At 34.0% G+C, this 15,353-nt stretch overlaps 1 protein-coding gene and 1 pseudogene across 3 annotated transcripts in view; both read right to left on the reverse strand.

Annotated features, from left to right (window-relative positions):
* ZFAND3 (zinc finger AN1-type containing 3) overlaps positions 1-15,353 on the reverse strand; it is a 319,318-nt gene that overhangs the window by 101,554 nt on the left and 202,411 nt on the right. The window lies entirely within an intron of this gene.
* On the reverse strand, positions 10,690-10,808 carry LOC120597740 (uncharacterized; annotated as a pseudogene).

The following is a 15,353-nucleotide window of genomic DNA, read 5'->3' on the forward strand; positions in this document are numbered from 1 at the left end:
GATTCAAATTTGTAAAGAAAAATGAAGATGAGGAATGCACAGAAGAAAATGGACTACTCTATATGTACAACTATCCTTTACATATTCGTAATGGTAACCACATACAGAAGACTCAGAACTGAAGTAAATAACATAAAACAAGCAAATCCAGAGGGGAAACCCACAAAATCCAAACAAAATTAAAAACAAACAAACAAACAGAAAAACATGGACAAGGAAGCAATGAAAACACCAAGCTACCAGAAAGCAAAAGATAAAATGGCTTTAAGAAGACCTCATATTTCAATAATTACCCTAAATGTAAAAGGATTGAACTCACCAAAAAAAAAAAGGCACAGAGTTGCAAAATGTATCAAAAAACAAATGCTGCCTCCAGGAGACACATCTCAGTTCCAAAGACAAATACAGTCTCAAAGTGAAAGGGTTGAAAATGATATTTCAAGCAAATGGCATTCAGAGAAAAGTGGGAGTAGTGGTACTAATATCTGACGAAATAGACTTCAAAATAAAAAAGGTAAACAAAGATACCAAGGGACACTTCATAATGATAAAGGGAAGCATGCACCAAGAAGGCATAACACTTATTAATATCTATGCTCCCAATCAAGGAGCCCCAAAATATGTAAAGCAATTACTAACAAAACTAAAGGGAGAAACAGACCAAAACACTATTTTAGTAGGGGACCTAAATATACTACTGTTAGATATGGACATATCATCCAAACAGAAAATCAGTAAGGAAATAACATCCTTAAATGACACATTAGACCAACTGGACATAATTGACACTTACAGAGCTTTTCATCCCAAAACAGCTGCTTATACATTCTTTTCTAATGCACATGGAACATTTTCAAGAATCAATCACATACTTGAATACAGAGATAGCCTCAACAAATATAAGAAGGCTGAAATCATACCAATCATATTCACTGATCATAATGCTTTGAAACTAGAGATCAACTGCAAAAAGAAAGCAGGAAGAACTGCAAATACATGGAGAACAAACAACATGCTACTGAAGAATAAATGGATCAGAGAAGAAATAGAGAGATCAAGAGATACATAGAAACGAATGATAATGATAGTACAACATATCAAAACTTTTGGGACATGGAAAAAGTGGTCACAAGAGGAAAGTTCATATCATTACAGGCCTACCTCCAAAAACAAGAACGAGCCCAAATTACCTAATGCTTCATCTTAAAAAATTAGAAAAGTTAGAACAAATGAAACCTAAAGTCAGCAGAAGAAAAGGAATCATCAAAATTAGAGCAGAAATAAATGAAATTGAAATGGAAGAAAAAATAGAAAAAGAAATGCAACAAAAGGCTGGTTCTTTGAGAAGGTTAATAAAATTGACAAACCCCTGGCTACACTTGCTAAAGAAAAAAGAGAAAGGACACAAACAAAATCAAGGATGAAAGAAGAGAAATTACGACTGACATCGCAGAAATACAAAGGATCATACAAGAATACTACGAAAAAGTATATAACACCAAATTTAATAAACTAGAAGAAATGGACCAGTACTTAGAAAAATACAGTCTTCCCAGACTGAATCAAGAAGAACTGGAAAATCTAAACAGACTGATCAGCAGTATGGAAATTGAAACAATCATCAAAAACCTACCAAAAATTAAAAGTCCAGGAAAAGAAGGCTTCGCCAGTGAATTCTACCAAACAGCCAAAGATTTAATACCTATTCTCCTTAAAGTTTTCCAAAAAATCGAAGAGGAGGCAATACTTCCCAATTCATTGTATGAGACCAATATTACCCTGATACCAAAACCTGGTAAAGATAACACAAAAAAAGAAAACTACAGACCAATATCTCTCATGAACACAGATCAAAAATCTTAAATAAGATATTAGCAAACCAAATACAGCACCATATTAAAAAGATTATACACTACGACCAAGTGGGCTTCATCCCAAAGGCACAGGGAAAGTTCAACATACGCAAATCGATTCATGTGATACACACACCACATAAACAAATTAAAATATAAGAATCATATGATCATATCAATAGATGCAGAAAAAGCCTTTGACAAGATACACCATACATTTACGATCAAAACACTTCACAAAATCAGTATAGAAGGAAAGCACGTTAACATAATAAGGGTCACAAACGACAAACCCTCAGCCACCATTATACTTAATGGTGAAAAACTAAAAACCTTTCCTCTAAGATCAGGAACAAGGCAAGGCTGTCCACTATCACCACTGTTATTCAATATAACATTGGAGGTCCTAGAGAGTGCAATCAGGCAAGAGAAAGATATAAAAGGCATCCAAATAGGAAACGAAGAAGTCAAACTGTCACTATTTGTGGATGACATGATTCTCTATATAGAAAACCCTAAAGACTCCACGAGAACACTAGGAAAAATAAGCAAACACAGTAAAGTTTCTGGATACAAAGTCAACGTTCAAAAATCCATAGTGTTCTTATACTCTAATAATGAAGTGTCAGAAGGAAAGTGGAAAAAATAATTCCTTTTGCAATTGCAACAAAAGAATAAGATAGCTAGGAATAAATCTAAAGAAACATGTGAAGGATTTATAATGAAAACTTAAAGACCCTATTAAAAGAAATCGAAGAAGATACAAAGAAATGAAAAGATATTCCATGTTCCTGGACTGGAAGAATCAACATAGTTAAAATGACCATGTTACCTAAAGCATTATACAGATTTAATGCAATCCCCATCAAAATCCCATTGGCATCTTTTAAAGAAATAGAACAAAAAATCATCAGATTTGTATGGAAGCATGAAAGACCCTGAATGGCCAAAGTAATCCTGAGAAGTAAGAACAATGCTGGAGGCATCACTCTGCCCAACTTCAAATTATACTAAAGCAACAATGTTCAAAACAGCATGGTTTGGGCAGCAAAAGAGACATACGAACCAGTGGAATAGAATCGAGAGTCTAGAAGTAAACTCATTATTTATATGGGCAAATGATTTTTGACAAAAAAGGCAAAACATATGGTGGAGAAAGAAAAGCCTCTTCAATAAATGGTGCTGGGAGAACTGGAAAGCCATCTGCAAAAAAATGAAATTAGACTGTTGTCTATCACCACACACCGAAATTAACTCAAAATGGATTAAGGACCTGAATATAAGACCTGAAACAATAAAATGCATAGAAGAAAGCATAGAAACTAAACTCAAGGACCTTGGACTTAAAGAGGATTTTATGAATTTGACCTCAAAGGCAAGGGAAGTAAAAGCTAAAATAAATGAAACTAAAATAAATCAAACTAAAAAGCCTCTGCTCAGAAAAAGAAATTATCAACAAGGTAAAGAGACAACAAGCCAAATGGGAAAATATTTGCAAGCAACGCCTTTGATAAGGGCCTAATATCCAAAATATACAAAGAACTCACACAACTCAATAACAGCAAAAAACAAACAGTCCAGTCATAAAATGGGCAGAGGACCTGAACAGACACTTCTCCCTAGAGGACATACAAATGACCAGCAAATATATGAAAAGATGCTCAACATCACTAGCTATTAGGGAAATGCAAATCAAAACCACAATAAGATACCATCTCACACCTGTTAGAATAGCTGTAGTCAAAAGGACAAGTAATAACAAATGTCGGAGAGGATGCGGAGAAAAAGGAACCCTTATTCACTGCTGGTGGGACCGCAAATCGGTATAGCCGCAATGGAAAACAGTATGGAGGTTCCTCAAAAAACTAAGAATTGATCTACCATATGGTCTAGCAATCCCTCTACTGGGTATTTACCCCAAACACTTGAAAACCCATATCCAAAAAGACATTTGCACACCGATATTCATAGCAGCATTATTCATAGTGGCAAGGACATGGAAGCAACTGAAGTGTCTTACAAGAGATGATTGGATAAAGAAGCTGTGGTACATACATAAAATGGAATATTACTCGGCCATAAGAAGAAATGAAATACTGTCATTTGCAATAACATGGATGGACCTCAAGATAATCATGCTAAGCGAAATAAAGACAGAAAAAGTAGAAAATCACATGACATCACATATATGAGATATAAACCTGAAAGCAACAAATGAACAGGACAAACAGAGACTCATGGATATGGACAACAGACTACTGGTTATCAGAGGGTAGGGAGTGGGGGAGGAAGGGGGAGGTATATGGGGTAAAGGGGATCAAATATATAAGGAGGTAGGGGGAAGGTGAAGTGGGTAAAGGGGACCAAATATATGGTAGCTAAAGGAAACTGGACTTTGGGTAGTAAACACAATAGAATATACAATGTTCTATTATCTAATTATCTAATTGTATTAACCAATGTTACCCCAATAAATTGTTTAAAAGTTTAAATAAATAAATAAAGCTTTATAAATTAAAAAAAAGAAAGAAAGAAAAAAAAAAAAGAAATTGCCACAGTCACTGTAACTTTTAAGCAACTACCATTTAACAGACTACTATGTAGTATAAATATAAATTTTATATGCACTGGGAAACCAAAAAATTTGTGACTCGCTTTATTGAAACATTTGCTTCATTATGGTTATCTGGAACCAAACCCGCAATATCTGAGGTATGCTTGTATAATTCTGGGTTAACCTTATGTAACTATATGCAATATTGTGCATGTGTACAGGCCTCAGAAAAGAGAACACAGGGATTATATTCTGAATGGTATCACAGATGTAAAGGGCTTAAAAGGAATCAGATTTAGTTGAAAAGAAATCAGGTCTCTAACATATAGCCATTAATAGTGATTTTATAATACAGTTGACCCTAGAACAACACAGGTTTGAACTGTGTGGGTACACTAATTCCTGGATTTTTTTCTGACAAATACTGTAAATGTACTTTCTCTTCTTTATGATGTTTTTAATAACACTCTTTTCTCTAACTTACTTTATAATATATACTATATTGTAAGAATATAGTATACAATACATATAAAATATGTTAATAGACTTTCTATTATCAGTAAGGCTTCTGGTCAACAGTGGGCTATTAGTAAATAAAGTTTTTGGGGAGTCAAGAGTTATATGCAGATTTTCAACTGCATGGAGGATTGGCACTCCTACCCTCTGCATTGTTCAAGGGTCAACTGTATTAGATCAGAACAATAGTCTTAAATCTGATTTTCTCAATTGCTGATTACTAGACAGTTTGGGCTGGGAAAATAATCTGAACTTTCCACTAGGCTGCATTAAATTCTATTACTGCCTTATATGAATTGTATAAAACAATAGGTATATGAATTAAAATAAAATTATATTAGGCTAATTTATTGGAAATAAAGTCTTATCTGAATAAACTATAATTTCAAGGCAATTGAAAAAACCCTATTCTTTAGAAAATGCGAGACAGTGTGACCTTAATTCAAAATTTTGTTTTTAAATTAACAAGGCCATGTATGTTTATTTCTTTTTTAATAATTACAACTCAGGCTCACTCCTGATTCTTGAATGGACAATGGCTACTAAGTCAAAGTACTGAAATATTTATAGCTCTCTATCAAATAGAAATAACAAGTCATTAGGAAGATATTAGGAACCAACTGCCTTATACTACCTAAATAATCCAATCTGATTTTGTCTACAATTCATTTAAGAGAGGTGAAATATGTATATCTAACCCATTTAAAAATATTGTTTTCAAATGAACAGGACAAACAGAGACTCATGGATATAGACAATGGACTAGTGGTTACCAGAGGGGAGGGGAGAGGGGGCGGGGGAAAAAGAAATAAAATGTTTAATAAATAAATACATAAATAAAATATTTAAAAAATAAAAAACAAAAATAATAAAAAATAAAAATATTTTTTTCATTTGGGAATATGTAAGCTTGAATGGGAAGAGGAAGAGGATAAAGTTATTCATTCTAAAATTATATTTAATGGTATGTGATATGGGAAAATTCCGCCTTAATTTGTAATAGTACTAAACAAATTAAATTATGTTCTATGTAGACACAACTCTATTTGTCCCTTACTCTTATTCTAGGTAACCCAACAGAGGACTTGTAAATCAAATCCTTTGCAACTTCTAATTTAGGCAATTAACTGGGTTTAGATCTAGCATTAGTCTGATAGACTGTGTTTATCATTAATTCTGACCAATGAGAATAAGAAAATTGAGATATATTTCAATTGTCACCTCTGGTACTCAACTTACATAGATAATGCTCTTAGCTTATAATAAGGGATGCTAGAAGAGCCATGTAAAACATTTTTTGAAGGGCTGTTATTGAGAACATTGCTCATGACTCTTCTCACTAACCACTTTAGAGCTCATAGGATGTTGACCTTTGAAATGTTTGCATTTCCATTTTTCCTTTGACTCCTAGGAAGCTCAGATCTCAATCTGCACTCTATCTTTAAGGATTATCAGATGTACATAGCATGAATTTCTGTGTTCAAATTCCTCTTTTCTTCATCTTAATAATCAATCTGAATTTTCTCTTTGTTCTGATTTCAATTAAAAAGGAAAAACTTATTATACTGTTATTTTTTACTATACTACCATTTTTGGGGAAAGAAGTAATGATAATTAAATAAATATAATCTCATATTTTCTGTGGGGATTTCATAAAGATAAACATCCATATATAACATATTTATGTCTGTATTTATATTTAAGAGAAAGCTACTAATAAGCAAAAAGGGAGAAAAATTACTAAAAAATGAATATATCAAATAGGAATAAAATTCTACATGAACTACATTAGAATTTCTATATGAGATCATAGTTATGGATTTTTTTTTCTTCCATTTTACCTTTCAGGGCAAAGAATGCATGCGGAGGAAGTATCAACTAAATAGAACCAAACAGGTTTTAAGGTGAGACACGTCAAGGCTAAATAATAGATCTAAAAATCCGAGAAGCTAAAAGTAATGGACAAACAAAAATGAACAAAGGATGCTTAGGAGGTGAGATACAACACTGCCAAAGCAGTACAACAATTTTCCTTGCAGTTCACACTTCAACTGTCTCACCACAAATCATATAAACTTAAAAAGATATGCTCTGAAAAAAAAAAAAAAGTAATTGCTTTTGCATCTTCAAATGTACTTTATCAGGAGAAAAAGAAAACATCTCCCCAACACGACTAGCCTCAAAGCTCCCATTTCATGAAAGTGATTTACCATTTCACTTGGTTCCATGTGTGAGTAACAATGTAGTGCAACCTCAAGGGAAAAGAGGCTAGCATGTCAAGAAAGGTTGCAGCACATTCCCAATTTCTCTGTTAATACTATGTTTATCAATTTGATTGATGTTAAATTCCATTCATCTTTTTTCCAAGAAACTAAAACTGAGAGTGACAAGAAAAATTACATTCTCTTTAGTCAAGTTTTTGCTGAGGCCTTAAAGATGCTACTAGCATGCCTAGTCAAGAGTGCACTGTGTGAGCATTCAGGAGCTCAAATTCTTCTTCAAGATGGCTAAAGGACAAGCTTTCGTTTCAGTTTTCTTCATTTCAGATAAGGAAAACAAACAACCTTATCTTCACAGATAAAAATGTTACCTCAAAAATCTTTTAATAAGAGCACTAACTAACCTTTTTTTCAATCAAATTAAAATCCAGCAATTTTTAATCAATTTTTTCCACTAACCATTTAGGTGTGGCTAGGAAAAAAAAATGCACCATAGCTAGTAATTAGTATATTGCTATGAATACAAAAAAAAAAAAAAGAGAGAGAGAGAGAGAGAAAAGACTTAGTTTAAAGGGGGTGAAAAGCAAAACTGGCTTATATTAGCAGTGATTATAATCAAAGGGGCATATTAAAAACTTTGGATTAGATTTTATTGGACTGGCTGTACTACTACTTAAACAAGAGAAGCTATTCTTTGTGATTACTCCCATGACAGACCTTGTTCCAAAATCTGTTTTTACCTGTCATTTAAAAAATAACTTTATACAATATACTCATGTAATTTTGTAGCTGAAGAGCTTTTAGAAATAATCTACTACAAGGTTTTCAATCTTAAAACAATTTTTAAATGACCACCAGCATTTCAAAGAAACAGAATAGAAAAACCAGTAGTGTTCTGCAGATAGCAAGGTTAAATTCTGTTTTATAAAACTTGACCTTATTATACACATAAATTATGCATATATATATGTGTGTATATTGAAACACAATGTAAAATATATTTTTTATTATAGGATGTAGTAAAAAAAAGTTACAATACCAATGACCTAATACATCTTTCATTTTATATGTGAGGAAACCGAGGTTCAGAGAAGAAATCAACTTGTTATGGGCATCTTAATCACTGTAGTAAGAGCTCAAAAAAGAAACACAAAAATGTCTGACTTTAGAAGGGAAATGCCCCCTGCTATAGATGCTAATCCATACTGTTAGTCATCTATTTTTTAAAAAACACCTTAAAGTCTCATTTAGCCATTCAGATAGTTATGAATTAGCCTTGAATGGCACTGAAAGATAATCTCTTCTTTATCTTTGTCTCCTTTTCTTGCAGATGTTTTTAGTAACTGAAATCCAGTAATCACAAAAATTTTCTTATGCTTCTTAAAAAGCAGCTCAAGAAATAGACCAAAAATTTTAATAAGCACACTTTCCAGCCCCTCAAACTGGCCACAGGTGGGGACACCACCTCATCACACGCGTTCTGATACAAGGTCAATGAAGACACAAAAATCACTTCTATGACATTTCTCTCAAAAAACGTATAACTTGAATTTAACCATGAGAAAACAGAAAAACACAAATTGAGGGACATTTTACAAAACAACTGACCTGTATTCCTCACTAATGTCAAGGTCAAGAAAAACAAACAAAAAGAGGCTGAGTGACAATTTTAAAGTAAAGAAGACGAAACAGTCATGACAAATAAATGCAAAGAATTAGTTGTGATCCAGGGGAAAATTAGCCACAAAGGATATTACTGAGACAACTGGTGAAATCTGAATATGGTCTATGGATTAGATAAGAAAATTGTATCAATATTAATTTCCTGATTTTGATCATTTTACTGCACTAGTTACATAAGAGAAAATTCTTGTTCTTAAGGAAATACTGATATATTTAAGGATAAAAAGGCACAGTGTCTCCAAATTATGCTCAAATGGTTCAGGAAAAGGAGTGTGTGTGTGTGTGTGTGTGTGTGTGAGATACATATATAGAGTGATACAATAAATGGGGCAAAATGCAAACTGCTGAATCTACATAAAGGATATATGAAAGTTCTCTATTATTTTATACAGCTTTTCTTTAAGTTTGGAATTACATCAAAATAAAGTTGTTTTTACGTGTACACAGAAGCAGTCTAAGTATTCATAGATGAATGGATGGGTAAACAAAATATGGTATATACACACAGTGGAATATTATTCAGCCTTAAAAAAGGCAATTCTGTCACATGCTACAACATGAATGAATTTTGAGGGCATTCTGTTATATAAATCAGTCATGACAAGACAAATACTGTATGATCCCACTTATATGAGGTAACCAGAACAGTCAAATTCACAGACACAGAAAGTAGAATGGTGATTGTCAGGAGCTGAGGGAAGGTGAGTTGGAGAATTGTTGTTTAATGGGTACAGAGTTTCAATTTTGCAAGATGAAGTGTTTTGCAGGTTGGTTATGTGATACTGTGAAAGTATTTAACATTACTGAATTGTACACTTAAACATGGTTATGATGGTAAATTTTGTAATATGTAAATTTCAGCACAATCAAAAATCTTTACGAATTTTTTTTTGATACATATACAAGAATAGTTAACAATCAAAATGTCCTTTAAGAGGAGATGAGGCAGATCTATATGTACAGACACAGTGGGAAAAAAATTAAAAATGTAGGCTTACGAAATACCACATTTACTATACTATGTGTTTAAAAATTAAGTTTTTTAGGTCTTTTATCCATTTCTCCCCCAAAAGTGTAGTAGAAATGTATCATAAGTTCAGGAGTTCAATATTCAGATGGCAGAATTAGGAAGGGGAATATTATTTTTCATATTTATGCCATGACTGGCATTTTTAAAAAACAATAAGTATGCATTTTTAAAAATAAAAACCAAACAGAGAACATAACAAATACCTGCATTCTCACTTAGTTTTAATATGTGTTATATCCGCATTATACGTGTATGTGTGTAAAATTTTTAAAAATTATTATCAGTAAAGTTGGGGTCCATGTATTTTCTCTATGTAGTGTATAGTACTGATTTTTAATGTTTACATAAATGGTACTACTGTACTGCATGTCTCACACTATAAGTAGCTTTTCCTCAATGTTAGCTTTGCATATATCCATGCTGACTCACATGTATCTAATTTTTTATTTTAAGTACTATTCCATCTTATGAATATATTATACTCCCCTCCTAACTCCTTCTGAGGCAAATCCCTGGGAAAATTCTACAAATCCTTGACAAAGCTAGAATAAAAATGTATGGACAAGGTTAGAGAGAAAGAGAGGCCAATTAGGCTCTTCCATACAAGTTTTGAAGCTGATAATGGACAATATCAACCTTAAAGTTGCTAGGGATCATTGACATCAGATAGGCAAAACTCTGAGATTTTATAAACCCTTAGACCTTTTCATTCTTCCCAAATAATCTTTAGTCTTGTAAGACTGATCTTTGGTAAGGAAGCAAATTTTAAGAGGGATAAGACCCTAATTTGTAAAAGCAAGACCTCACACTTTTTTATTTTATTATATTTTTTAACATCTACGGCACCTGGTCTTCCTAAGTGGTCTCCCATCTAAGTACTAAGCAGGCCTGACCCTGCTTAACTTTCGAGGGCAGAAGAGATCGGGCGTGTTCAGGGTGGCATGGCCGTAGACCTGACACTTTTTAAATTAACAAAATACAAGGAAACACGGGCAAAGAGACAACTTGCAAAGTCCTTTAGGGCTGGGTTTCCCAAACTTGTGAAAATTTGGATAATATGGGCTGTTGATCCCAGACTGAGAAATTCTGATCTAGGTTTTATCTCCTAATCTTATATTAAAAACAAAACAAGATACCTAACCTGTTCACTTTAATATCCATTGTTTTACTTCTGCCTCAAAAGCAAAAACAGCCAGATCCGAGTTAGCTTGAGCTTCAAACCAAGTAGATTTCAGGGTATGATCCAACAGCTTCGAGAGAGAGTGATGCCCGAAGAGATTATTACAGTAAGAGATTTGGCTCCTTTTTGGTGTATCTTGTTTTCAAACCTTTTGAAACTTTTGTATCTATAATGACATCTAAACATTCAAGACTAATTTTATTTGGCAAAGACAAATGACTATGAAGGTCTATTGACACTGAAAAAGTACAGGTGACAATTCTGAATCTAAGTCATATCAGTAACATTTTTTTCCTCTTAAATCAATTGAAATACTAGATAGGAAGAAACGACTTTCAGCTGACTTCTTTTATGAACATATTTGGAGACCCTGCATCAGAATACTTCCTAGAGGCCTGGAATGAATCTTGCCATTTAAAAATACCCCATTTTATAATTTCCCTTATACATTCTTTCCAAATCCAATTAACATGGCACATTTGCTTGAGTTTTGGTAAAATTTGTTTAAAGTTCACACATTTAAAAATATCTGTATAATAAAAAAGTTATGAGCCCTTTCATAAAGAGCTAATGATCCAAAACGCTAAGAAGAATCTCCTGTTTTGATTATAAACAAGATTGCACTGCATGTATCACCTCTGCTTTTACCATACAGGAGAAAATGGAATGTGTCTGCATTCAGCCAGGGACGAGTAGCTTAGAAAAGCTCTCACTGGTCATTCCTGAGAGGGTGCAGCAGCCTTAGACACGCACACAATCTTCCACATTACCAGAGATGAATGTGGAATGTGATTTTTTTTTTTTTTTTAAAGCCTGGCTTTCTAGGAATCCCCTCTGGGCAGAATAAGTTATTGTTTAGTCATCATTTGTTCATAGGTTGTGCTTAAGTCTCTTGAGTCATTTTGAGGATGAGACTGTGTGTGGCTAGGGGAATGCTTTCAAGTCCCTTCCACATACTGCTCTAACGGCTTCTAAGTGGATACTACCTAGTGTGCATGCATACGGCCTTCCAAATCCCAAGATATGGCTGTGATCCCAGGAGGGCTCTTTTTGGCTGTCTTTTTCCTTGGTTCTATTAAATTTCCGGCTGGTTTACATTTTTACATATTGCTACTAGTATCATAAAGCTGCCTTTCCCTTCTTGATTGTGCCATTGTTTTCAACAATGCACTTAGGCATAAACTTCTTTAGGCTGTGTTCCAAATGAAGTCGTATCTTTATCCCACCCTCATCCCAATGCAGAACCTCTACCACTACACAGATGCTGAAGGCGAGGACAGCAGTTTACTTTTCCCAGAGTGACACCCTGGTTCACCTAGCTCCTCCAGGTATAGAACCTGTGCCCTTTGAGCAAGATAGGGTAAGGGCAATCAGGGATCCAGTATCTTTGGCCTGCTACGCCTGAAACAAAGTACTTGCAGCCCTATGTGGTAGCTGGGTCACAGAAGGACATCCAAGATTCTAAGCCCCCTTGTCTAGAAAAGCGCTTCTGCAATACAGGGCTGGAGTTAGATAGATGATTGATGGCTGGCTGCCTTTCCCTCCGAGAGTGACTCAGAGTTCGGGGAAGAAAGTGTTCTGCATTCTTAGCTACACCTGCCTGGAGTAGACCTTCTATAACATGGTTCTAGAAGAGGTAGTGGAAAGGAACAGGCTGTGACTGAAATGCCACAGGCTCCTTTTCTTACCATGATTTAGTATTTTATTTAATAAGTGTTTCTCCATTTGCTGTGTGCTCTTAGGATTAAAATTTAAAGTAATTTTTAGCAGATGGTTGTTTCATTGATGAAAGCATCCACTAACCTTACACAGCCATTCCAGAAACTCTCACTCTGAGCTATTTCTAGAAAATTAAAATATGGACATATGACAGAATCTGTACCTCTCCTAGGCTGGCGGTATGTTCGCTCTCTTCTGAAATGACCCAACACTGTTTATATAACAGAATTACAGAAAAAGAAAATGCAGAAATATTTACAATAGGAATTATGTTAATGAAGAACTCTCATATACTAATTAAGCAACATAAATTTACTGTTTTGTTTGTGCCTAAATATAAATATTACTGAAAACTCAGAATGTGAATACATTAGAATATGTACCACCCTTCACTTTTCGAGGATTATTTTTAAGGGTTTCAAAGATAAAATATACCATCATTTAAATGTTGGACATACATGCCCAGCCATGTATCACCTTGGTTGCTTAGAAACCATGAGGCATAGCCCGAATAAGCAAAATTAGGGCAGCAAACGGAAGAAACCCTTTGTTAAAAAGAGGTGCCAAGAAAAAATGCCTTCATTATAATTATATATTTTGAAAATGAGATTGTAAAGTAAACAAAAATAATGGAAGGTTTAAGATGTCACATGTGAAGATGTCTTCTCAAGCAAAAGCACTTTAATAATTACTGCTCTTGAGTTACATACTTCAACTCAGTTGTAGTTCACCCAAAGAAAAAGGACAACTTTAATATATGTACAAAATTTCCATAACCCCATGCATCAAAGTGTCAAAAAACCACCAAGAAAGAAAAGCTGACCTATATTTATGAACCCCAAAGGTCAATGTAAAATCAACTTTATACTAGTCTCAGGAGGTATAAAAATTTAATTTCCATTCAATTCCGACTATTCAATAGCATGAATCAGATATAAGGCAACCGATCAACAACCCTATGCATTCAGTAAGAAATTTCAGATGATTATATTTAAAAATGACAAAAGATCTACAAAGAATGTAGTGCCTCTAATCACGTAGAGAAAACATTCAACTGAGAATGATTCTAGTTTATGTTATCTATGAAATATCCATCACAATTTATATTTGGTTATATCTAAGCAAAGAGTGATCATTAATAATTAAATGGTTCATTAGTCTCTCAGAAGATATACGTGTGTCTGAGTTTAAGTACCCAACTCCCTTTAAATAAAGCAAAATAAAAAAATAATAATAACTTGCCAGAGGAGGTGGCTAAAGAATTTCTTAAGCAAGAAAAGAATATTCTATTTCTTTTTTAAGAAGAGTGAAATAATTTTTAAAGTTGTCAATAGTTATAGTTCCTGTAACAGTTAGAAAATTACTTTGGAAATCAGTAAGAAATATAAATTCCAAAAATTCTTGAGCATAGTCTGTCTTACAGGCTTTTAAGATTCATTTGTTTGTGAGCTACAAATCTTGAGAGACTTACACAATTTGCAAATGGTGCTCTTTTTCCTGGCTGTTCAGAGATCAAATAGATGAAGGAAAGGACTCACCACCCAAAAAAGGATAGTAGCCTCTCCTGTACATTTTAAAGGTCAGCAGAGGAATCTCTGTGCTTCTTTGTATTTAATCATAGTGTTGTCTCTGCACAACCTGATTTCCACTTAACATTCTTTGATAATTTCTTAAAACACGATAAACAGTCTGGAATTTCTGAGAAAAATGGACTATTTCCTATTCTCCTATATTCAGCCTAATCTAGGGCTAGAGAAGTTGTATTTAGGATCCAATCTAATTTTGCTAATATGTGTAAGGCACACAAAGAAGTTCATAGCATATAGTAAACCCAATAAATGGGAACTGCTATCCTCATCCTTATTCTGCAATCTTCTCCCACGCAGAAGTCATTAAGGGCCTTTGCCTCATTTCTAATGACATTTAGCACCATTCTATTTCAGCTAGCCATTCCCAAGGCAGTAACCTGACCTTCAGGACCCCAAACGACCCATTTCAGAAATCTTAAACTCACCACTACATACTGTGAACACAGTCTACTTTCCCTCCACAGTCTGTACTACTTTCTTTTACTCCTATTATTCTTACTTTTCTTTCCCATTTCCTTTTAAGTGATCAGCTTCTTGCTACTCATACGCCTTTATCAAACCAGCAAATTCCTATGGTCCATTATTTAGACTACTGTCACCAATTTCTAACTCTCTGCAACCTTGTCTTTTGTTCCATAGGCCCTGTAAACAAACCAACCTCCAACCCTGGATCAGTCCCACGATCTGCTCCTAATCTAGACCACAGAATTCTGGTAGAAAGATTTATACAACTGGGTGCACTAGGACCACTTCAAGCCAACTAGCACCCCTTCAACTCTCCCTATGTGCTGATTCCTTACCATCAGCATTTAAACATGCAAAAATCAAACAAACGAAAACTCTCTTTTGATCCCATAGCTATCATTCTATTTCCTTTCTCTTTCAAGATTCTTAAGATAGAAAATAGATGACCTTAGGTTTGACAATGATTTTTTTTAGATGCAACACCAAAGCACAATCTATGAAAAAAAGATCGATAAACTGGACATCATTAAAATTAAAAACTCTCT

Source organism: Pteropus medius, unplaced genomic scaffold (genome assembly GCF_902729225.1).
Source record: "Pteropus medius unplaced genomic scaffold, Ma_sr-lr_union100, whole genome shotgun sequence".
Classification (NCBI taxonomy): Eukaryota; Metazoa; Chordata; class Mammalia; order Chiroptera; family Pteropodidae; genus Pteropus; species Pteropus medius.